General features: G+C 38.4%; 1 long non-coding RNA gene and 1 other non-coding gene across 2 annotated transcripts; one reads left to right on the plus strand and one right to left on the minus strand.

The window, feature by feature from the left end:
* Nucleotides 1-6,908: 6,908 nt before the first annotated feature.
* On the plus strand, nucleotides 6,909-6,981 carry TRNAR-CCU (transfer RNA arginine (anticodon CCU)). Its single transcript has one exon. It is a non-coding gene; the product is annotated as a tRNA-Arg (tRNA).
* A 5,540-nt stretch (nucleotides 6,982-12,521) lies between these two features.
* On the minus strand, nucleotides 12,522-13,577 carry LOC145521630 (uncharacterized). The gene is made up of 2 exons (XR_014065548.1): nucleotides 13,346-13,577; nucleotides 12,522-13,227 (listed from the first exon to the last, which is right to left on the minus strand). It is a non-coding gene; the product is annotated as an uncharacterized LOC145521630 (long non-coding RNA).
* Between the last annotated feature and the right edge of the window lie 12,948 nt (nucleotides 13,578-26,525).

The raw sequence follows: 26,525 nt of genomic DNA on the forward strand, positions 1-26,525 counted from the left end.
ACAAAACAGAAACAGACCATATAGAGAACAAACTGCTTATTGCCAGAATAAAGGGGAGTGGGTGTGGGTGAAAAGGGTGAAGGGGATTAAGGTGCACAAACTTCCAATTATAAAATAAATCAGTATGTAATGTACAGCATAGGGGAAAAAGTCAACAATATTGTAATTTGTATGGTGACAGATGGTTACTAGATATTTGTGATCGGTTTATAATGTGTATAAATGCCAAATCAATATATTCTATACCTGAAATGAATATAATATGGTATATCATCTATACTTCAGCTTAAAATAAGAAATGTAAAAAAATAAATTACTGAAAAACCAAAAAAAAAGAAAAAAATCCTGAGTTAAAAGTAAAAATCTTTCCTTTTCTCCCCTTTCTCCCCTTCCTGACCATTGCTCCTTCTTTCCCTAAAATATTTTTCCACCAATGTAGCCATGAATTCATAGTTTGTTGTTGTATATTTTTTCCAAATCTTAAAATATGTTTTATGCTTAAAAGTAAAGATTTCTATCTTACAAACAATAAGAAAGTGGTTTTTTTAAGGTCTACTCTCAGCTGAAAACTGGCACAAAAGAGCAACCCCAAGCAGGTGATTAAATGGAACACACACACACACACACACACACACACACACACACACACATTTCTAGTACTTTTCACAAAATTCCTAAGCACAGAATTAAAGGAAACCAGGACTGTCTTTTTAAAGATTCAGTCAACTCACCAAACCATTTTACTAAGTGCTATCAGAGAATGTTTGCTAAGCAATATTGCACGTACAACCTCAAAGTAAACCCTTGCTGACAACTGTTATTTCAGCTTGTTCTACAGGTCAGGGTGTGAAAGGCAATGGAAACTAACCTCAAATAAAGAGACGGAGATGGTATTAATATCAGCCTCATGTCTCTTTAATCTTTCTGCTGAGTTGTAAATATTATGTATGAAACTCCTGTATTGAGGAAGAAATAAAACCTAGTATTGACTTGTATGCATTTTAAAAATTCCAGAGTATGCCAAGAGAGGCTGACATTTTAACCATTAGAAAACTTTTTAGAATATATGTATATATATTATACAAATGTGTATTATAGGCATTATAAATACTTCTTGGTGAATTTGTAGGTAATTTTTCCCTACCATTATAAATACTGCTTCAGAATTATTTCCAGTGCTTGATGTTACATTCTTCTTGGAAAATATAGTCACCCTAGAAAGAGTTAATAGATTACATTTCTTAAAATTTCACAACCAAAAGGAGAGATGGTAAAAATTCCCCAGTGTGATTTATTGAAGACCTCTGTGTCACACTTTTCCAAAAAAAAAATCATTTTTCATAGAGAGCATAGATGATTATTTTTGTAGGTTAATTCTTAGAGACTTTTCATAAATTTTTGTTTACATGAACACCTTTAGTGAACTTTCTAGCTTATTAAGTGGAATTAAAAATTAAAGAACAGCTACAGTTCATGGTGAAATAATTAATATAAGATTTACACAGAATTTTGCATATATCTATGTATTCATAAAGTGCAATGGATTTGTAGCTTAATGTAATAAATATGAATAAATTAAGCTACAATTATGTATTATTTTTTCTAATTTATGAATTTGATATGTTTTACTGTTTTACTATTATGATATAAATAAGGTGGTTTCTTTAAAATATTAAATTGTAAGGGAAATATATGTCAGTTAACAAAGAACCTAGATTTAAAATGTATACTATAGAAAGAAACCTGTAGTACTGCATAATATGTTTTTGTAAAAGAGTATGACAACTTTAAACATGCAAGGAAAGTTGAGTAATTAAAATTCAAGGCCATCTTCAGACACATTTCCATGGTAAAATCATAGTTGGCCTGTCTCCACTTTGTATATATAGTAGCACAAAGTCTGTTTTCTCTTGTGCAGTTATATACTTGGTAGTACACACACACATGCATACCTTTTCCACATTTCTTTCTTTTTCTGCTAGCTTGCTTTGTAGACAAGCCAACTTGCAGTCCAACCACCAGTAGAGTTTAGTTGCAAACAAACTCTACCACTTCAACAGTAAAGAAAGTTGTTGGAAGGATATGGGTCAGCTCACAGAATCAAAGATAAAGCTGATAAGCCATCCTGGTGAGGACAGATCCTAGAACAGTTCCATGGATCCAGGTAGGAGGAATCCATAGATTATCCATAGAATCCACAGCTTTGGAGGAATCCAAAACTGTCCATAGAAAGCTTACTGGAATGAATCTGTGCTTGCCCTTTTCTGTCTGAGTGTCTCTCTGCTTAGGATCTACATTCCTGGGAGAGAGTCTGATCTGCTTAGCAAAGTTCACAAGGACACACCTTGACTGGGGCGATCTGGACGTCTTCCCTGAAATGACCATGAAGAAGGCTAGCAGCTAGGAAGACACAGACCCCCAAAAGGGACATCTAGGTGTGGCCACCAAAAAAGGAGAGAATATTCTAGGTAGGCAAAAGCAGTACATGTTTTCAGATTCTAAAATATAAGATACCAAGACATTTATTTATAATTGCTCTATATATGGCTTGATCATTAATAGTTAAAACATTCATATGGGAGGATACTGTAACTAGCAATGACTTTTGTTAAGACTAACAAATAAGATAAACAAGAATATTTCCTGTTTATCCAATTTCCCTTCTCGGTTCACTCCTTCCTCCTAAGCTTTCCATGGAGCATGCAAATCTCATATGCAAAATCTATTTGTACTTGAATATGTATAGAGTACAAGCCAGGAGACCTAAACTGTATTTCCAGTTGCTTCTCTAATAAGCTAGGTGATCTTGACAGCTAGAGCTTTTTAAATTTTAAATTTTTTATTTATTAAACTTTTGATTTTGTACTGGGGTATATCCGATTAACAATGTTATGATAGTTTCAGGTGAACAGCAAAGGGACTCAGCCATACATATATATGTCTCCATTCTCCCCCAAACTCCCCTCCTATGGATGCTGCCAATAACATTGAGCAGAGTTTCATGTGCTACACAGTCGGTTCTTGTTAGGAGTTGAACCTTTCTGAGGGTTTTGCTTCTTCATTTGTAAAACGAAGGCATTAGGGTAAAGGAAGTTCCAGCGACTGCATTCATTCAGTGGTCAGATGGTAGCAGGCAGAGTTCTCTGCTATTGGCTCCTGTCAGCCTTTTCCAGGGTCAGGCTACTCTTCAGAGGAGCCAGGGGCCTGTGCTTACAATTCCTGGAAGTTGACAGGTGGTCAGAGACTATCAGGGATCTGCTGAGGAGTTGGGACGAGTCCAGTCATTCATTCATCCACTCATTCAATCAATCATTTGCCAAGCATCAGGTGATGCAGATGAGAGCTACTACTCTCAAGAAGTTCACAGATTCTGGCTCAAATAACTCCTAAGTGATAAGCAAGAACTTGCTAATTTGAAGAACTGTAAAGGGAAAAGAGTGTCATATACAGATCAACCAAGCCTACAGTGTTCACTGCAGTAACTGGGTGTTCATAAGGGCTTATGGGGGCAAGAAGGAGGGCTCTCTCTCCAATACAGGAGAGCATCAGGGTCTGGGGATGGTGTTGAGGAGACTGAGAAAAGAACTAGAAATCTGGTTCATTCATTCTTCATTCAACCTTTACTGAGCACCTTTGTGAAGACACCATGCTGTGTTAGGCAATGAAAATGAAAGACAAATGATCTGGGAGATGGGAGTGAGGGTGGCAGAGGAGAGGGAAGAAAAGAGGGTTTAGACAGAAAAGTAAAAATAGAAACAAACAGTACACCTACAGTTATCACTACATGAAAACTGAATGATACTAAACGATTGACACTTACTGATTGTTCTTTGCTAGGGATAATTTTAAGTGCTTTTCATGTACCAGTTTATTTTTGAGACAAGTACTGCTATTATTCCTGTTTTACAGTTGAGAAAATGATAGAGTTGAAGCAGTCTTCCCAGGGAAATGTTCTAAAAATTCAATGAGTTTGGGATTTGAGGCCAGGCAAATTGAACTCCAGGGTCTGGGGTCTGGGCATTTAACCCCTATGGTATGTCACCTCTCTGCACATACATAATAGCTGAACAACCATCCAATACAAATTTAGTTGGGTTTGTCTGGTTTAGACCAATTCTTAATTCTAAGGCATTTAAAAGAATAAATTAGTACCCATAGCTATAATATTCTTCTTAAAATTACACTATTATATTGCTTCTTTTTTACCCTAAGGCTAAATCTCCCCCAAAGTTAGCCTTTATGACAGAATCTTTGGCCAGAAATTAACACTTGACTAGGAAAACACTGGGAAAAATCTGATCTATCTGGATCTTCTTACGTTAGAAAAAGGAAACTTCTTTTGAAAATTGTAAAGTGTGGTTATTTTGAATGAAAAGCAGTGACTCTGGGTCATGCTAATTTCTAAGTAAGAAACAAAATCTTGTGAATGTGAAGAAAATCTTAAGGAAAATATATCAATGCACATTTGTAGAAAAACTGGTCACCTTTTCCCACTCAGATTTAAGCTACAACATTATCATTAACAGTTATATAACTTCTTATTCATTAGAGTCTTTTGTTAGTACCACTTGTTTTTATAACTATGAGTTTATATAGATTCATTATCTGGAGATATATAGTCATGTGACAAATATTGTTTTGTTGAGTTTTCATTGGTAACTGAAAGAATTTAGAAACTAAAATCATCAAAAATTAAACAAAATGGCATACACAATAGCCCGACAGAATCATACAGCTCAGGTAAGAGATAAGTAACTCTTTGGTCTTTGTATAATTATGTTCCACTAAATGATGAAAATCTTTACTCTAAAGCCTGAACTTTTTTCTTTCAGAATTCTTTCTAGACGCTCACAACCTGTAGATACCTTTTCTTCCACTGACCTTTCAAGATAGTCACTCTTCTCAGTCTATTTGACCCTCATCACACCTTGCCTGAATGGTGTGGCTGTTGCTCATATAACATTGTTATCGTCCTGCTCTTGTTTTTGTTGTTTAGTCATTGAGTCATGCCTGACTTTTTTTTGCAGCCGTATGTACTGTAGCCTGGCATGCTCCTAGGTCCATGGGATTTTCCAGGCAAGAATACTGGAATGGGCTGCTAATTACTACTCCAGGGGATCCTCCCAACCCAGGGATTGAACCTGGGTTTCCTGCATTGCCAGGCGGATTCTTTACCACTGAGCCACCAGGGAAGCCCTGTTATTATCTTGCTGGAATACAAAGGCTCCCTAGATAGGGACAGTGTTCTAGAGGATTTCTCTATATCCTCTAGAACAATTGAGCACATAGTAGGTCCTCAGTAAATATGTATTAATAAGATATTTGATCAACTAGCTGCCACATGATATTTCAGGCTAAAAAAATTCATTCAAGAACACTATTTAAACTGTCTGGCAGTCTATGTTCAAATAGGTGACTTCAAATTTCCATTTCACATTAACTGTCTACACCCATATCTGAATAAATGCATCAGGAAAGTCAGATTTAAATCAAACAATTGTTTTAGCTGTATAAAGTGTTGACCACAGAAGCCATGCCTTCTGTTTCCTTCATAGATTCTTTTTTTCAGTAGTCAATCTACTCCTAGGAAAAGCCCATTGAATGCTGGGTGATTTTTAAATGTATATCTACATGATTACAGCTTTGCAAAGGTTCTGTTTTTTCATTATTCCAAAAATGTAAGCTGATAGGTTTCTACATCTTTTTCATACTCTATTTTTAATAAATAAACTAATAAAAACAAACAAGCAAACAATTTGTCCCCAGCTAACGTAAGAAAGTAAAAATAAAATATCTCTTTTCTGGTAAGTAAGCCACATTTTCTATATGTCACTAAACCCCACCCCTTTCTTTCTTTTGGGACTTTCTCCTGGTTTTTAAATACTTTGGCCTGATGTTGGAAAGATTGAAGGCAGGTGGAGAAGGGGACAACAGAGGATGAGATGCTTGAATAGCATCACTGACTCAATGGTCATGAGTTTGAGCAAGCTCCGGGAGATAGTGAAGGACAGGGAAGCCTGGAGTGCTACAGTCCATGGGTCACAAAGAGTCGGACACAACTGAGCAACTGAACAACAGCATAATGAGTACAGCTGGTAGATATAGAAAGGTAAATTTTGCCTATTGTGCAAAGTTTAACAATTTTAAAGTTTCTCTAATATTTGGATTTAAAGTTGAAACTCCAAATAGTATTTTCATGCCATTCTCGTATAATAGTTGCCCAAACTCACCTTTCACAAGTGACAAACACACCAGCTTTGATATAGAATTCTCACCCTCTGGGACTTCACCAAGCTATGACTAGGTATGGCAGACAGGAATTCTGGATGCACTAGATTGGTAAACAGATTTCAAGTGCTTAGTGTCTGTCACAATTCCCTTGGAAGTTTTATAACAGTATGATAAAACAAAAACTCTTACCTGGCAAGACAATTGTCTTCTTAAGACATTTACATAAGTTGACTCTCTGTCTAGCCCAACTATTCCATTTGCATCAAATAAAAAACCCACAGTGAACACAGAGCATGTTGTCCAGGGTTTTAGTAAGGGCTTGACCTTGTAGACACTGGGGTCACAGTCAAGCAGTGTCAGCCTTGGGCAAAGGCCATGATTGTGCAGGGCCTCATAGGCAGGCAGGGCTCAAGGCTGGCAGTCTGATCTTCAGCCCACCTGGTTCTATGGAGAAAGGAACAATGATTAGGATTTTAAAATCAAAGACATTTCCAGTGTGCTGCAGCTTACCGGGGTTTGTGGCAAGTTACTGTACAGCTATAAATAAGTCCCCAATGATACCAATCAAGGTTTTCCATGCTAGTATTTTCCCAATCTATTGACAATGAAAGACTCAAAATGTTGGTACTCATGTATGCTTGGATGAAGCTACTCTGTAAAGAAATAACCTTGGGACTTCCTTGGTGGTCCAGTGGTTAAGACTCTGAGCTCCTGATGTAGGGGGCCCAGGTTCGATTCCTGGTCAGGGAACTAGATCCTATACACAGCAACTAAGACACAATGAAGCCAAATAAATAAAAAAATAAAAAATTTTTTAAAAAGAAATAATCTCACATACACCTTAAAATTGCACAATGTTATATACCAATTATATCCCAATAAAACATGAAATATTAATGAATGAAATGACCTCACAAATGAACTGAATTCTGTAAGAAATGGTTAAAACTTGATCTGTGGCTTGAAAAATATCTGTATCCCAGTCCTATTAACATTAATAAGAAATTAGAGAAATTAAAGCATTTTAATTGCAAGATTACAAACAACAATATATAATTTGAAGTAAACATGCGTTTAATGATTTTGTTAGAAAATATGTCATATCAAAACATTTGAAACAGTAACATTTGAAATCAGTAAACTGAAATCAGATTTCTTTTTTAATTACTAAGTACCTATTTAATATTAAGAATGATATTCCTAGTTCACACTATACTTTGAAACTTTGTTTTTATGGTACGCAATTTGAAAAATAAAGACCATTTCCCACAGCTCTATTGAGGCAAAGAACAGGACACAGTCACTGTTTTTCAATAGTCAGGCATCTTAAATTACACTGACCACTGTCAAATTTGCATCTCCAGCCCAGATCTCATTTTAGAACCCCAGATCCAAGGAGCCAACTGTTTCTCTAGGGCTCCATTTGGATTTCTCCCAGGAATTTCAAACTCAGCAAGTCCCAGCTGAACTCGGTGTGCCTTTGCCTTGCTCACCTGTTCGCTCTGTCTCTGAGGTAGCTTCTCCAGGTCAACTGCACCGCCAGTTGCTCAAGCAAGAAAGCTGGACTAGTTCTGAGCTTCTCTTCATCTGCCCAGAGATCCACTCGGTCCCAAGCCCTGTCACTTACACTTGCTGAAGGGCTCTTGCATCCTCCCTTTTCCCCGGCTCCCTTGGTCTGAGTCCCCAGTCACCTGGTGGTGGTGGGGGGTGTCTCTGCTCACTTCTGCTACATTCCCACCTCTCCTTTCTGCGCATCCTCAGGGTGGGTCAAGCATGTGCAGATTCCTCAGTGAGCAACCCACTTCCCTTCCAGCTCTTTGGCCATGCTGTTTCCTCGATTTGGATCACCTTCACCCTCTGATTCACCTGTGGATTCCTTCAGATCTCAATTTCAGTTCAGTTCAGTTGCTCAGTCGTGTCCGACTCTTTGTGACCCCTTGGACTGCAGCACGCCAGGCCTCCCTGTCCATCACCAACTCCCAGAGATTACTGAAACTCATGTTCATTGAGTCAGTGATGCCATCCAGCTATCTCATCCTCTGTCGTCCCCTTCTCCTCCTGCCTTCAATCTTTCCCAGCATCAGCGTCTTTTCCAATGAGTCAACTCTTTGCATGAGGTGGCCAAAGTATTGGAGTTTCAGCCTCAACATCAGTCCTTCCAATGAACACCCAGGACTGATCTCCTTTAGGATGGACTGGTTGGATCTCCTTGCAGTCCAAGGGACTCTCAAGAGTCTTCTCCAACACCACAGTTCAAAAGCATTGATTCTTCAGTACTCAGCTTTCTTTATAGTCCAACTCTCATATTCAAAATGACTACTGGAAAAACCATAGCCTTGACTAGATGGACCTTTGCTGGCAAAGTAATGTCTCTGCTTTTTAATATGCTGTCTAGGTTGGTCATAACTTTCCTTCCAAGGAATAAACGTCTATTAATTTCTTGGCTGCAGTCACCATCTGCAGTGATTTTGGAGCCCAAAAAAATAGTCTGTCACTGTTTCCACTGTTTCCCCATCTATTTGCCATGAAGTGATGGTCTCAATTTAGATATTACTTTTACCAGGAAGCCCCTCTGGCAACATTTACCAGGCAGCCCCCCTCCATTCATTTCTATGTTCTCTAGGACAACCTCCCACATTGCAGGTCCTCCATGAATATGTATTAAGGAAATGTTTCATCAGCTAGCCACATGCTGGCAGGGTCAGGGTAAAAGATGTCCCCCCCTTCCATGTCCTTTCTCTGCATTCCCATAGCACCCCGTTATTGTGCTTTTTCTAATAAATTTATTTATTTTTAATTGAAGGACAACTGCTTTACAATATTGTGTTAGTTTCTGCCATACATCAACACAAGTCAGTCAAAGGCGTATGTATGTCCCCGCCCTCTCATACCTCCCTCCCACCTCCCACCCCTTCCTACCCATCTAGATTGTTACAGAGCCAGGTTTGAGTTGCCTGAGCTATACAACAAATTTCCCTTGGTTATCTGTTTTACATATAGTAGTGTATATACTTCCATGTTTCTCTCTCCTTTCCTCTCTCTCTCTCCTTCCTCCCCTCTACCAATGTCTATAAGTCTGTTCTCTATGTCTGCCCCTCCATTGCTGCCCTGCAAATAGGTTTATCAGTTGTATGTTTGTTTTAAAGGTCCGTTTATGTGTCTGTATTCCTACGGATAGATAGCAAGGGCTCCTTTATTATCTGACAAAGAACATGGCATCTCCTAGGTGCCATAAATATGAACCCATTTATATTTATGGCAACCTGGTCTTTTAGAATTCCTGAAGCAATTTTCCCCCCAGATTCTTGCAAAGGCTCTCTTTCCTGAAATTGAAATTTTGAGAAAAATTTTCTCATGAATGAATGATCCTGATCTCACTTAGCTTTATGATTTATCCTTTCTGTATTTCTCAACTCTGACATATGCTTCTTAATTTTAATTCCAGGCTCTGTCTCCACGCTACTAATAGTCATACTCAGTGCATACTTACAGGTGAAACTGCTTTTAGATATACAACCTTTGGGTCAGACACCCAATGAAGGAAAACGTCAGGTAGTCCTAGGCCTGTTGTCCTTCCTGGAGACTGCAGTCCCTGTTTCCTCAGAAGGGAGGTCGTGCTCAGCCCTGGTCCTCTGCTACCACTTGGCTTCTCTTTCACAACTTCTGAGCTGAATCCGCTCTTCTCATCTCCTGGTTTCTTCTACTTGGCAGCTTGTAATTGGTCTGAGCTTGGCCTCTTGCCTGAGTCCTGGCCTCCTGGCCCAGGGCTGTGCTGCACCCCCTGCTTGTCTGGTTCTGATAGTGCGTGGGTTTTATATTTACAGATTCACTGTAACTGAATTTGGGTGGTTTACTCAGTCTCTTTGGGGAAAATGCTCATTATTTAAGAATTTTCTCTTCCCCTTCCTTAGCTCCAAGACAGTCATGATGTCATGGAAGGAGGGTGGGGGTGAGGGAAGCAGTGGTGAGAAGGATTTGGATGGTGACCTCATGGACTCTCCCTGGTCTCTTCAGTTGAATGCCTGGTCTGGTCCCTGGACGCGTGATAGCGGGTTACTGATGGTCGCATTTGCCCTGTGAGTCACCATGTGGACACATACCAGTGGACCATTTGCCTCTATGCCTCACCATGAATCGTATTGGTTCACTGGGCCTTTCTGGATCTTTGTTTTCCCCACCAGGACACACACTCACTTCTGGATCCCTTGCTCGCCACACACAGCCCAGGCCACGCACAGGCCAGGGGAGCCGTGAGTCCAGACCCTAAAGGTCTAGATAACTTCTTTACACCAGACACTGTTGTGGGTGCCAATCCCATATCTCCCCCCAGAGTCCCACAGAGGGAGCAAAGCAAAGGCCCTCTGCTTCTAAGGGTTTTTAGCATCTTTAAAGCACCTTCCCTTCTAGAGCAGCTTCTGCCTGCAAAGCGATGGTTGGGAGTGGGTCTTCCTTGTCATCTCTGTTTCTCTCCTCTGGCTACAAATCTTCCCTAGGACAAAAGAGATAGTCTGAATTCTCTGTGGCCTTGGCAAACTACGAGGTCTTCCCTTAAGTCTTGTCCTGAATCCCGTCTATCCCGGGCATTTGATAACTGCTGTGGACAAAGTCAACATGGAGTTAAAACAATTTGGAAAGTTGCAGAGTCTTTTGACAAAACCTGGATTTTAGGATTATTTTCTTCCTGCAGATTCAAAACCCCTGCTTTGGATTTGAAAAGCTGTAAATTAAAAGCCTCTATTTTTGCATTCCAGATATAACATAACCCTAATGCCTTGGGGAGAATGAGCAAAGGTCACACACTAAGAAATGCAAAAGAGAAAAACTCAACAATACCCTTACAATATTGACTTGGAGAAAGCATATTAACTATGGTGGGATTACTGTTACTGAACATTTGGATGGGCTGTGCTGTGCTTTGTTGCTCAGTCATGTCTGACTCTTTGTGGCCCCATGGACTGTAGCCCATCACGCTCCTCTGTCCATGGATTCTCCACGCAAGAATACTGTAGTGGGTTGCCATGCCCTCCTCCAGGGTATCTTCCCAACCCAGGGATCGAACCCAGGTCTCCCGCATTACAGGAGGATTCTTTACCGTCTGAGCCACCAGGGCTAGGATTTACATATTGTGTGTGTGTGTGTGTGTGTGTGTGTATACATATACATATATACATGTATGGGGCTTCCTGGGTGGAGCTAGTGGTAGAGAACCCCCCTGCCAATGCAGGAGACAGAAGACATGCAGGTTGGATACCTGGGTTGGGAAGATCCCCTGGAGGAGGGCATGGCAACCCACTCTAGTATTCTTGCCTGGAGAATCCCATGGACAGAGGAGCCCCGTGGGCTACAGTCCATAGTTTCACAGAGAGTTGAACATGACTGAAGCGCTTAGCATGCACAGCACACATATGTAAATATTTAAAACACATATATGCCTATATGTGTAGATATACCATATATTACACATACTTGTATATGTTAATTACTTTACATGTATGAGGCTTCTCTGGTAGCCCAGACAGTAAAGAATCTGCCTGCAATGCAGGAGACACAGGTTCAGTCCCTGGGTTGGGAAGAACCCCTGGAGAAGGGAATGGCTACCCACTCCAGTATTCTTGCCTAGAGAATTCTGGAGCCTGGCAGGCTACAGTCCATGGGGTTGCAAAGAGCTGGACACAACTGAATTGCTAACACTTTTACTTTATATATATGAACCAATTTATATCTACAACTCATTTTACAGAGGAGACTTGCCCCCTATAGATAGTTCATAAGTTTTTTCTTAGGGTAGCCTGGCTTTGGAATCCTGATAACTTTTATAAGCCTAGCTTTAAAAAATAAATTATATAAAGAGACCTCTAACCAATAAATGAAAAAAAATGTAGCTAGTATATTTTTTATAGAAATGACACTCCTTGACAATGTTTTCTTTTAGTCTTCTGGTATAAGGTACAAAAATTTCCACTGTTTATTTTCTTAAGAAGTATTTCATAAATTTTACAGTGAAAATTTTTGCTACTGATTTACCTAGTTATACAGGAAAGTCTACCATGGAAGTTAAACATTCATAAATTTTTAACTGGATGATTTTCATAAAACTAAACACAATCACTCCTTATGATATTTGCTTATTTATCTAGTTTCTTCAGATACTTTGTAATTATAAGATGTCAAAATATTTAGTCAATTCACTAAAATTTTTTTAAAAAACAGTCAAAGGTCCCATACACTTAGCATCACTTAACCAAATAGCCACTTAAACTGATTGAATGGACACAATGTAGAAAAATTCATGTTTTCAAACACTGAGTTTAATAAAGACATACATAGAAACAAAACTGTGCAAATTATTTGCTTAAAATAAAAGGCTCCATATTCAATATAGGCAGAAATTTTTGACTAAAAATGACTTTTGCAAATTGGAACTATAAAGTATCAAAAACTTACAATAAAAAAACTGTAACAAAAATAATCCAAAGTTTTCAAAACAGACTAAATGGCAGCAAAAGAATGGTTTTAAAATATTTTATTAAATTTGGCCCCAGATCCTTTACTCTCCAATAGAAGAAACCAGGGCTCCTTGGAGAAATGACTGATTCTAGGATGGAGGCAGGGAATATTCATAATGAACTTGGGGTAACTTGTGTGCCAGAAAGTGAGAAAGTGCTTAAAACAGACATCCTGCCTCCCCCTCCAACACACACAATCGTGGGAGTCTGACAAATGAACCACCTGAAAGACTCCCAAAGACCAAAGCTGGAATATTTTGAGCAACAAAATAAATAACATAGCTTTAGATTATAACCGAAAGTATAAAATAAATAACCATGAGTCCATACTGATACAAACACATGATTAAATGATTAAATATATATTCAATAAATAGAAAAATTAAGAAGAATTTTAAATAATGTATGTAGTTACTCCACCTAAAGAAGATGCATAGTAATTCTCCACTCTGAATAGGGGCTTCAGAAAGAGCTTTCCTTCCAAAGGGTACTGTAGGGAAAGAGGGGATAAAAAGAGTAGGTTTATAATGGAGAAGCGTGACAAACACAACTCAACCAGGTGACCCAGGTTATTGTCAACAGTGATAAAACATGTGTATAGGATGTACCTTTGATGAAAATGGCACTTTACTTCTGTACTCTTCCTCCCCAAAGCTCTTAAATCCCAGTTTAATCATGAGACATCCCAATTAGGGGACATTTTACAGAATGCCTCCCTGGTACTCCTCAACACTGTCAAGGTCATCAAAAACAAGGAAGGTCTGATAAACTGTCACAGTCAAGAGGAGGACAAGGAGATATGACAACTCAATGCAACATAGTTTCTCAAATGGGGTCCTGGAACAGAGAAAGGACATTAGGTAAGAACTAAGAGCCTCTGAATAAAGTATGGATTTTAGATAATCATAGTGTATCAGTATTTGTTTATTAATTATAACAAATGTATCATCCTAATTTCAGATGTTAATCATAGGGGAAACTGGGTGTGAACTTTTTGTACTGTCTTCACGTTTTTCTGTATACCAAACTATTCTAAAATAAAAAGTTTATTTTAAAAAAAGATGTTACATGCAGGTATATTTTTAACTACTAATATTCAGGAAACACATAAGACTGGAAAACAAATTAAACTATACAACAGGTTGCACTCAGTAATATCTAGGCTGTAGAAAAGACCACAGGACAAATGACCCAGTTTCTTCAACAAATAATTTGCAAGGGGGAGAAAAAAGAGAGAGTTGAAGATTAAAATAAAATTAAGAGGCATTTCGACAAATTGCAATGTGTGGCCCTTATTTGAATACTAAATGAAACAAACTGAAAAAATCATAATATTAAAAAATAGTTGGAAATTGGAATACATACTGAATGTTTGATACTATTAAGAATTTTTTGTTAATTTTATTTTGGGTGTAATAATGCACTAGTAGGGACTTCCCTGTAGCTAATACGGTAAAAGAATCTGCCTGCAATACAGGAGACCCAGATTTGATTCCTGGGCTGGGAAGATCCTCTGGAGAAGGGAATGGCAACCCACTCCAGCATTCTTGCCTGGAGAATCCCATGGATGGAGGAGCCTGGCAAGGTATAATCTGTGGGGTTGCAAAGAGTCAGACACGAATGAGCAACTAACTACTACTAATGCTATAGTGATTATTTTTTTCCGGGGGGGGAGGGGTGAATCCTTATCTTTTAGAAATATATACTGAAAAATATAAGGATTAAATTACATGATCACTGATGTTTGATCCAGAATGATATGCAGTAGGGAAGGGTTGAGGTGAAGCAAGATTGACTATGAATCATTAATTGTTGAACCTTGGTTAGGTATATGAGGATTTCTTACATCATATGCTTATGCACATTTAAATTTTTCCATATTAAAAAGTTAAATGAAATGAAACCTACAAAGTGAAAACAACTGTCTAATAAGACTTACTGTATAGTACTCTATTTCTAAATAGTAAAGTGTTCTCCACCTACACATCACCAGTTCTCAAAATAGCAATTTGAAGATAGAAAGTGACATTTAAGCTGTATCTACAGGAAGCCCAAAACCTACTGGTTGATTTGATTAATTCAGACAAAGAGCTAGTCAATTTAGAAGAGGAAAAAAATAAAACTGCTCATTTTGCGAGTTTACTGAATAGTACTTTGTACAGTGCTAGGCACATAATATGTGATTGATATTTGCTGGTCAGTAAATAAATGAATTTAGCATTTATTCTGACACTTTTATGGATATACGATTTGACTGTCAACAACCAATATAAGAGAACTCAAAACAAAGGGAAAAGCCTAGCTCTAAGCAAAACTATGGAGAAGACAATGCTTATTTTCCAAATATTCATGTGTAGTTAACATCACTATAAACGAACATAGCCTAAGTTGATGATAAGGCCAGGATCATGAAACTATCATAAAATTAAATATTTTAAAAACTCTACCAAGTGTTATAACAATATATATTTATGCTGAATTGGTATTTCAATGATTTATATACTATTATATATATTTTTTAAGCCTAATGTAAGGACCCTAATGGATAGGACCCTTTAAAATTTGCAAAGCGCTTTCACCTTGCAGTATATCATGTTACCTCATTTTGTGAATCAGACAAAAACAGGTAACATTATCTCTGTTTTTCAGGTACAGAACCTGCTCCAGGAGGCATCCAAGTGTTGTCAGTGCCAGAACCAGAGGAATGGGGACTAAAACCCAGGTGTCCTGGCACCAAGTCCAGAGCTCTGTGTTACACTTAGCTGTTTCTCCAGGGGAAATACACAATATATTCTTGTCGCTTCCACTTCTATTATAGTGGAAAGAAAGTTGGCATGAATAAATGTCTCTAATTTAGGAACACAAATAACCTTCTCTTTTTCCAACCACTAGTATTTAAATTGTATCAGTACACTGGTGCTTCTTTTTAATGACTGTAATATTATAAATAGTCAATATTCTGGGCAAAGCAGTGCTCCATTAATATTACATTCTGTTTGTTCAGTGATGCACAGCTGAAATCCAGAAATTAAGCTCTGTGAGGATGCTAAACGCTCCTTTCAGCATTATTAAATCCTTTGATGTTGAAAGCGAATGTGTATTAAGGTATATTAAAATATTATATAGTAACTGTATAATGCCAGTGAATACAAAGCTCATCATTCTGGTTCATTATTTGGCAAATGACTTTATTATTTCAGTGTCTTTCTCCAGGAGGATTTCAGTTCTTTCTCAATAGAGTTAGCCCATTTATTTAACACATCTTCACTGCTGCTGGAATCCTTTTTTCAGCCTATTTTATGTGCAAAGAAAACCATTCATTATAGTTTATGTGTGACTGTTTTTTACCTCCAGTCAATGACCATTTTCATTCAAACTATTTTAAACAGTGCTTCAGAATCAGCCCATTCTTTACCTTTGCATCTATTCTGTATTTTTTCGTAATTCTCCCAAATGACTCACTCTTGTCTTTGTTTTTAATTAAAGTTTCCTGTAAGGTTTCTTCCTGTGTATCCCCTTTGGAATGAGAGAGATAACTTGCTTTGCACAGCAGTATGTCCAGCAGAAAACAAAACAAAAAAAATACAGACATGTGTTGCCACAAGGTTTCAGTGGGTTTAATCAGAATGCCATCAACCAGTTCAAATATTTCCTGGACCACAGAAGCACTTAACGTTCTCTGCTCTGTCTCAGCGGCAAGAACAATCCAAATTGTCAAACACTGTACCAGTGGAAAATGAATGTACTTCCCAAACATTGCCCTGATCCACTACAAACAGCTTGATCACACTGAAGAATGTGACCCACGGGTTTGCCAAAGTGTATTTTCCCACTTTATCTCACACAGAATAATCAGACTAAGAGGATCTGGAATGGCACTTCACAAACTGAGGAAACTGTAGGAGATAACTAGAAGAGATTTCTGGGTTGGAAAACACGCCCGGTGGTCCATGGCAGAGTGGTGGCGTATGTACCTGGGAGAACCCAGAAACTGGGGAGCTAAGATTTGGGGAATTTGAGCTCCCTGGAGCATTCACACCAGGAACTGGAGGGCGCCATCTGCGTGTGTCACTTCCCTGCTTTGCCAAGTGTTTTGTTTTTTACGGCTACAGTAATAAATTGCAACAAAATTTGTGGCTTAAAGAAGCACCCTTACTGGACACTTACAGGACTTTTGACCAAAGTCCGGTAAGAATCTCACTGGACTAAAATCAACATGTCAGCAAGGCTGTGTTTGCTTTTAGAGGTCAGCACCGCAGGTTGAGTCTCTCTCCCAAGTCTCACTGACCCTATGGTCATCACATCTCTTTCTCCTAGCACAGCTGGAAGAGGGTTTCTGCTTTGAAGGAGTCCTGTCATTAGATGAGGCCCATCTGGATATTCCCTGGGCCTCCCTGGTGGCTTAGCGAGTAAAGAATCCACCTGCAATGCGGAAGACCCCCTGCAATGCAGGAGACCTGGGTTTGATCCCTGGGTCAGGAGGATCCCCTGGAGAAGGGAATGGCTACCCTTTCCAGTATTCTTGCCTGGAGAATTTCATGGATGGAGGAGCCTGGCAGACTATATAGTCCATGGAATCACAGAGTCAGACACGACTGAGTGACTAAGCACGTCATCTTGATCAGTTCAGTTCAGTCGCTATGTGTTCGACTCTTGGCGACCTCAGGGGCTACAGTGCGCCAGGCTTCACCGTTCATCACCAACTCCCAGAGGTTACTCAAACTCATGTCCTTCGAGTTGGTGATGCCATCCAACCATCTGGATATTCCAGGATAATTTCCTCTATTTCGGGTCTGTAATCCGAACATTATTTGCAAGGTCCCTAACATATTCACAGGTTCTGAAGATTTGGACACAGATGGGGGGACATTGCCTAGCACCCCCAGTGAAGAGTAGAGTGATGAAGACTTGGGAGGTGTTCTTTCTAGCCTCCATCTTTCACATTATCCTTAGGTCTTAACCTACTAATGGATCTGGGATTACCACCATACACTTCAACATATGTCAGCCTTGTTCTCTTCTTATTGTTTTAACTTACCTGGCTTAAAAATCATACCATTCCTTCATTATTCTCAACAATATTGGGGAGTGCAGAAAATTTATAAGAAATTACTTTCTGTGTAGGCTGAAAAAGCCATCAATTAATTTTAGTAAAAATCTTGGGTCTTCACATTTGCTGTCTTCTGGGGTCATCATGGGTCATAATATATTTAACAATGGCAACAAATTGGATTCTTTGAATGAACAAAAATCGTTTTCTTCCAATGAAGACTTCTAGGGAATTCTTACCTTCCTTTAAGTCTGTGACGTATATGGCCTCGGGACGACAGAGATTGTTTTATTAAATCCAAATTAATAAATGGCCATTTGCCTATTAAAAACTAGAGTATTTTATTTTTAAAGAATTTGTGCCAATAAAAGTTTAAAGTGGATGATGCAAGTCTTAGCAAACCCCAGGAGACAGTTAAGGACAGGGAAGCCTGTGCTGCAGTCTATGAGGTCGCAAAATGTTGGACATGACTGAGCAATTGAACAACAACAATATATATTTTGCTACAATTTTATTGATGAATAGAATCAGAGTTTTTCCAACATATATTCTGAAGGCAAAATTCACTTTACCATGAAGATAATTAAACTTAAACTTCAGGGTCTCTAGTTTTGAAATGGGAGTATTTGATCACATTTTCTTAAGAGGATCACAAAAATTGAATGTATTTAAGCCCCATAAAACTTGAGTCCACCACTGACTGGAGTTTTCTGTTGGAATTGCCTAAGTGTTTAATAATCATAAAGTTTTCTTTAAAATAAATGTATTGGTCATATTATTGTGCTGTTTTTTACATGTTAGGTGTGATAAATATTTATTTGTTCACAACTTTTCATTCCTCTCCACTTTAGCCACGCTTCCTTGTACTGCAACAAACTTTCTTGTCCTGCTGACTTTGGACTTGCTTTGGTCAACGGAAGGTGAGCAAAGGAGAAACGCACTACGTTTTAGCAGAAAATTATGACACCCTAGTGTGGTTTAGCCCTACCTCTCAACGTCTGCCCTCCACTATGAGTATCGCAAGCCCCAGACAGCAGCTGCTCTTTCTACTTGGGTCCCAGAATAAGACACATAGGGTGCCGCCAAATTCAGCACAAGTCCAGTAGACCTATAGCCCTCATGTAATATGAGCAAGAAATAAATATTTGCAGTTGCACTGAGATTTGGCTATTATTTGTCATTATAGCAAAGTCTAGAGCGATGGTCATTCTGCCTACATTTTCATTTCACCACGAATTATCTATCTGTCCATCCATCTCTCTATCTACAGTAGTATTTTCCTGGATTTGCGATATGTATATTATACTCTTCGTTGCCTTTTACTAGCATACTTATTGATGGTTGCCAAGGTCTGAATCATTAAAGGCATACCTTCTTGCCCCCTGGAGACTGTCCTTTGTAAATGTTTTCTTCTTTTCTTTTTTGAAAAGTGTATTGGCAGGTTTGCACAAGGAAGGAAGCTTGTGTCACTGGAGACCTCAGACCCCAAGCCTGTACATGCTTACCACCCTCTGAAAATGCAAAATCTGTTTTCTTGAAGTCATTTTATAAAATATGTGGTGTTTGTTTTCTAATTATTTTTAATTATGCCCCTATAGAATTAGTGCAAACTCCCCCTACTTGTTTATCTGAAAACCCATTATGTGAAGTGAGGCTATGTTCCCTGATGGGCACTATTTACATTTTAAAGCATCTAAACACGGGTCTTTTCTGCAGATCTTCTCCAGTGTGGCCAAATTAATGTCATTTCAATTTTTGCAGTTCCACTAAATTTCCCTAATCAGTGATAACAGATGTTATTTGTGTGTGTGAGTTCAATAAATATGTTATTTCCTTAAACACACAAGCTTTTTAAGAAATCTATCCCTTCCCTAAAAGGTGCTATGATTCTAAATTACCAATTTTTTGAATACGTAAGATGCTTCAATCCTGAGGCATTGGAATGTATATCTGTTGCAAAACTCATCCTTGATAGAAGGACAAGCTATCTTTGAAAACATCATGATATTCTCTTTATTTTATAATTGCTTTGATGGACCTGATTTGAATGTGAACCCTGAACCCGTTACAAACCTCTCCTAAATCTAAATGGTAAAAACAAGCTTTATTTAAAGAAAAACAATTTTTAGAAGTAACCAGTTGCAGTTATGTAAAATCTTAACGCTATTTAAAACATCCTAAATTTAAGCAATGGAAAAGAGTAAAACAAAAAGTTAATACTCCATAAAGTAGATTAAAAAATAATCCAGGATGTAGAAACTGCCAGAATATCTTTATACCTTTTTTTGTGTGAGTTCAAATGTATTCTTACACTAAAATTAAAATGTCCATAATAGGGGAAGAAGGATTTCATGAGAGGTTAGACCATAACTTATAGTAGGTACTCAACAAATGTTGAAAGAATAAATTAAACTGGGCTGAAGAAATGTGTCTTTTTCTTTTCAGGGGATAAGAAAATGGAAAAAGGCACTTTTGGAACATCACATGAATGTCTAAATTTAGGTTAGTTGGATACCTATTTGGAATTGTGATAGAATACATTTAATTGCTCGACTGTATTTTATTCTTATATTAAGTGGAATGCTCTTTTAGTAGAGAACTTTTACTTCTTTTAGGTCAAGATCAGTGGAGTATACAAGGTCACCTGTGAACGCTGCTGCCTAAGGCTACTTTTGCATTAGTAAGGACAGTGCCCTGTAACTGACAAGCACCAGGCGGACCCTATCAACAGTGCATCCAGGTGGCAGGAGCTTCAGGGTGAATCTCAGCTCTGGAAGGCACCAGGACACCTAGGCCAAGTATTTAGTTTTCTAAATTTCAACTTACTCATTTATCAGCAAGAGCTAATGATGTCCCCCCATCACAAGATTGCTGGAAAATTTAACGCAATTCTGGAATAAAGTGTAGTGAGTTGGATGATGGCTCACCACTCCACAAAGATGTCCACGTGTGTGTGCACACACGCATGCTCAGTAGCTCAGTCATGTTCAACTCTTTGCAACTCCCTGACCTGCAGCCCCCCAGGCTCCTCTGCCCATGGAATTTTCCAGGCAAGAATATTGGAGTGGGTGGCCATTTCTTCTTCCAGGGGATCTTCCTGACCCAGGGACTGAACTCACGGCTCCTGTGTCTCCTGCATTGACAAGTGTATTCTTTACCACTGAGCCACCTGGGAAGAAGCCCCAAAGAGAGCCACATTCTAATCCTCAAAGTCTGTAAATGTTTGGGAAGATGGCTTTTGACATTCAGCTGAGGACTTTGAGATGAGAAGGTCATTCTGGCTTGGACAGGTGGATCCAAAATCCAATGACGAGCGTCCTTATGAAAGAGTGAGACGAGAGAAGAGGAGGAAGCCACTGGGTCAGACACTGGAGGAAAGGAGTCCAAGTCAAGGGAAGCTGGCAGCTACCAGGTGCTGGAGGAGCAGGGGCTGCAGCCTCCCCTAGAGCTTGTGGCAGGAATACAGCCCCTCCAAAAGTTGGCACCCTGATTTCAGAGATCTGACCTCCATAACTGTGAGACAGGTCTGTTATCCTAAGCCACCTGGTTTAGGGTAATCTATCATCACAGCAACCATAGGAAACTAATAAAGTTATGCAGTACATAATAGGTTTTTAATAAATATAAATTTTCTCCTTTTATTCTCGACCCATCATCATTGAAATGTACATTTAAAAAATCTATTGGAATATAGTTGATTTACAATGTGTTCATTTCCGCTGTACAGTAAAGAGCTACTTTATGATTTTATGGTCCTTAATGGCAAAAGGAACAGAATACAGAATGGCCCTTGGAGTTTAGCTATATCAACACAAGATATACAAGTGTGTATCACTGGGAGAGTTATTTGCATTAGGGTCTGAAAAATTTCTTTAAGAGAATAGTCTCAAGCCATGTGATACCTCTAGTCTTTCTTGCCCTTACCTGCTAAATGCCAGCACTATGCTCCCAATCATTGTGACAACCTCAAATATGCCCCCTCTCCAATTGCCCCCCAGCTGCTACACCAGCCTTGTTGAAGCCACAGCTCTGTATTTTAAGTCCAGACTACCTCAGGCCATTCAGGCTAGTTCTACATTTCCTCAGAAAAATCACTCTCTGCCTTGCCCTTTGCTTCCTAGACCTTGGTTTAAAACCAGCTCCATGGTTGCTTCCTACCTGCTACAAGTAGAGGAAGCTACTCCACCCCAACCTGACCCCTTGGAACCCAACCTGCAGTACTGGCTGTCTGGTACCCCAAGAAGGAGGGGCTGGGTTTGGAAAGGAATGTAAAAGTCAACAAAAGAGCTCAACATTAAACAAATAAAAGCCCAGGGCTAGATGGCTTCACAGGTGAATTTTACCAAAAGTTTTGAGAAGAGCTAACACCTATACTGCTCAAACTCTTTCATAAAAATTGCAGAGGAAGGAAGACTTCTGAACACAATCTATGAGGGCACAATCACCCTGATACCAAAACCAGACAAAGATGCCACAGAAAAAAGAAAATTATAGACCAACATCACTGATGAACATGGATGCAAAAATACTCAACAAAATTCTAGAAAATAGAATCCAACAACACATTAAAAACATCATACGTTGTGATCAACTGGGCTTTATCCCAGGGACACAAGGATTCTTCAATATACATAAATCAATCAATGTGATACACCATACTAACAAATTGAAAGATAAAAACCATATGATAATCTCAATCAATCCTGAGGAAGGATCATACTTCAACATAATAAAGGACTTATATGACAAATCCACAGCAAACATTCTCAGTGATGAAAAACTGAAAGCATTTCATCTAAGGTCAGGAATAAGACAAGAGTGCCCACTCTCAGCACTATTATTCAACATAGTTTTGGAACTCCTAGCCACAACAATCAGAGAAGAAAAAGAAATAAAGGGAATCCAGATTGGAAAGGAAGTAAAACTCTCACTGTTTGCAGATGACACGATACTATACACAGTGAGTGACTGAACTGAACTGAATCAATGAATATAGTAAAGTCATAGGATATAAAAATAATATGCAGAAGTCCCTTGCATTCCTATACAGTAACAATGAAAAATAAAAAACAAGGCAATTAAAAATTAAGTCTCATTCACCATTGTAACAAAAAGAATAAAATACCTAGGTATAAACCTACCTAAAGAGGCAAAAGACCTGTATGCAGAAAACTATAAGACACTGATGAAAGAAGTCAAAGGCCACACAAACAGATGGAGAGATATATCATGTTCTTGGATGGGAAGAATCAATATTGTGAAAATGACTGTACTACCAAAAGCAATCTACAGATTCAGTGCAATCCCTATCAAGCTACCAATGGTATTTTTCACAGCACTAGAGCAAAACATTTCACAATTTGCATAGAAATTCAAAAGACCCTGAACAGCCAAAGAAATCTTGAGAAAGAAAAATGGAGCTGGAGGAATCAACCTTCCTGACTTCAGACTATACTACAAAGCTACAAGTCATCAAGACAGTATGATAGTGGCACAAAAACAGAAATATAGAGCAATGGAACAAGATAGAAAGCCCAGAGATAAACCCATGCACTTATGGGCACCTTATCTTTGACAAAGGAGGGAAGAATTTACAATAGAGAAAAGACAGCCTTTTCAATAAGTGGCCCTGGGAAAACCAGACAGCTACATGTGAAGGAATGAAATTGGAACACCTTCTAACACCATGCACAAAATAAACTCAGAATGGGTTAAAGACTTAAATGCAATGCAGGAAACTATAAAGCTTTGACATAAATCACAGCATTGGAATATTGTTCTTTATAATACAAATTTAAAACAATCTAAATATCCAACAATAGAGGAATGAGAAATGTCCATGTCACTTATGGCAGTTCTGGATGATGGACTCATATGTGCTAATTACAAATGTTACAAAATATTTTTAATATTTGCTGGGCAGAAGAACTGAATAAACATTTTCCCAAAGAAGACATACAAAATGACCAATAGGTACATGAAAGGGGGAAAGCAATAATCTTCGGGGAAATGCAAATCAAAACCACAATGAGACAGCATCTCACACCTGTTAGAAAGGCTTTATCAAAAAGATAAAAGACAGCAAGTGCTGGCAAGGATGTGGAGGAAAGGTAACACTGTGTGCTGTTGGTGAAAAGGCAAATTGGTATAGCAACTGTGGAAAATAGCATGAATTTTCCCCCTAAACTTAAAAACAGAACCATGTGATCAGCAATTCCACTTCTAGCTATACATCTGAAGGAAAAGAAATTACTATCTTGAAAAAAATCTGCATTTGCATGTTCATTGCAGTATTATTTACAATAGCCAAGATATAGAAACAAAATAAGTATCCATCTATGGATAAATGGATAAATGTGATATGTATAAATAATGAAACATTATACAGTCATAAAAGAGGGAAATTGTGTAATTTTCAACAACACTGATGGATCTAGACAGTATTATGCTAAGTGAAATAAGTTAGACAGACAAAGATGAATATTGTATGATCTCATTTATATGTGGAATCTAAAAAAAACCTCGTTAGTGCAGACGTAATTGTGGTTTTTGTATTGTTGAAATTTGCCATTTGACATTGGAATATGTTCTCAATAAATGTTATGTTATACATCATTTTAATGCACATTTATCACTTCATGTTTTTTGCTAATGACTTATTACTTGCTGCTTATTTTATATTAATATTTATTTTAGACTATGAAAATGATGGCAGACAAAAAGTAAATTCGAGCAATTTTCTTACTTGAGATCAAAATGGGTCATAAAGCAACAGAGACAACTTGCAACACTGACAGTGCATTTGGCCTAGGAACTGCTAATGAACACACAGCGCAGGGGTGGTTCAAGGAGTTTTGCAGAGAGAGCCTCGAAGATGAGGAGTGTTAGTGATCTGCCATCGGAAGTTGACAACAGCAAATTGAGAGCAATCATCAAAGCTGATCCTCTTACAGCTACATGAGAAGTTGCTGAGGAACTCAACATCGACCGTTCTATGGTCATTCAGCATTTGAAGCATATTGGAAAGGTGAAAAAGATCTGGTGCCCCTGAGCAACTGCAAAAAAACAAAAGAAAAAATCAGCTTTTTGAAGTGTCATCGTCTCTTATTCTAGCAGCAACAACGAGCAATTTCTTAATTGAACTGTGACGAGGAACGAAAAGTGGATTTTATACGATAACCGAAGACAACCAGCTCAGTGATTGGACCAAGAAGAAGCTCCAAAGCACTTCTCGAAGCCAAACTTGCACCAAAAAAAGGTCACGGTCACTGTTCGGTGGTCTGCTGCCCGTCTGATCCACAACTGCTTTCTGAACCCTGGTGAAGCCATTATCTCTGAAAAGTATGTTCAACAAATCAATGTGATGCACCAAAAACTGCACCATGTTCAGCTGGCTATGGTCAACAGAAAGGGCCCAATTCTCCATGACAGTGCCCTACCACACGTCACACAACCAACTCTTCAAAAGTTGAACGAAGGGAGTAGCATGGAAGCATATACACTGCCATATGTAAAATAGATAGCCAATGGAAATTTGTTGTATCATTCAGGGAACTGAATCTGGGGCTCTGTAACAGCCTAGAGGGCTGGGAAAGGGTGGGAGATGGGAGGGAGGTTCAAGAGGGTGAGGACATATGTATACCTATGGCACTTCCCTGATGGCTCAGATGGTAAAAAAGCTGCCTGCAATGTGGAAGACCCGGGTTCAATCCCTGGGTTGGGAAGATCCTCTGGAGAAGGGAATGGCAACCTATTCCAGTATTCTTGCCTAGAGAATTCCATGGGCAGAGGAGCCTGGTGGGCTACAGTCCACAGGGTCACAAAGAGTGGGACATGACTGAGCAAGTAACACACACATGGCTATTCATGTTGATGTATGGCAGAAATAAAACCAATATTGTAAAGCAATCATCAATCAATTAAAAATAAGTAAATATAATTTTTTAAAAAGTTGAACGAATAGACTACGAAGTTTTGCCTCATCCACCATATTCACCTGACCTCTTGCCAACCAGTTACCACTTCTTCAAGCATTTCAACAACTTTTTTTGCAGGGAAAACACTTCTACACCCAACAGGAGGCAGAAAATGCTTTCCAAGATTTCATTGATTCCCAAAGCACGGATTTTTATGCTACAAGAATAAGCAAACTTATTTCTTGTTGGCAAAAATGTGTTGATGGTAATGGTTCCTATTTTGATTAATAAAGATATGTTTGAGCTTAGATATAATGATTTAAAATTCATGATATAAAACTGTAATTACTTTTGTATCAACCTAATAGAAGCATGAGGTGGGAGTTGGGAAGATGTGTGAAGGTGGTTACAAGGCATAATCTTTTAGTTATATAAATAAGTTCTAGGGATGTAATCTACAGCATGGTGACTATAGTTAACAATACTGTGTTGTATTCTTGAAAACTGTTAAGACAGTTCTTAAAAGTTCTCATTACAAGAAAAAATGTGTACTTATGAGAGGTGATGGATGTTAACCAAATTTATGTTGTGGCAATTATTTCACAGTATATACATGTTTCAAATCATTACATTGTACATAGGAAACAAATACAATATGATAGATCAATTATATCTCAAACAGGAAAGCAATTATTATTTTAAAAGATGTTTATTGCATCTAAATCAGAAAAGAAGAAATACAATTATTTCTGTTTGCAAATGACACAATCTTTTGTGTAGAAAAACCTAAAAAGTCCACACACAAAACAAGTTAGAACCAAT

This window comes from Giraffa tippelskirchi, chromosome 9 (genome assembly GCF_054371585.1).
Source record: "Giraffa tippelskirchi isolate mGirTip1 chromosome 9, T2T-mGirTip1v1.2.pri, whole genome shotgun sequence".
Classification (NCBI taxonomy): Eukaryota; Metazoa; Chordata; class Mammalia; order Artiodactyla; family Giraffidae; genus Giraffa; species Giraffa tippelskirchi.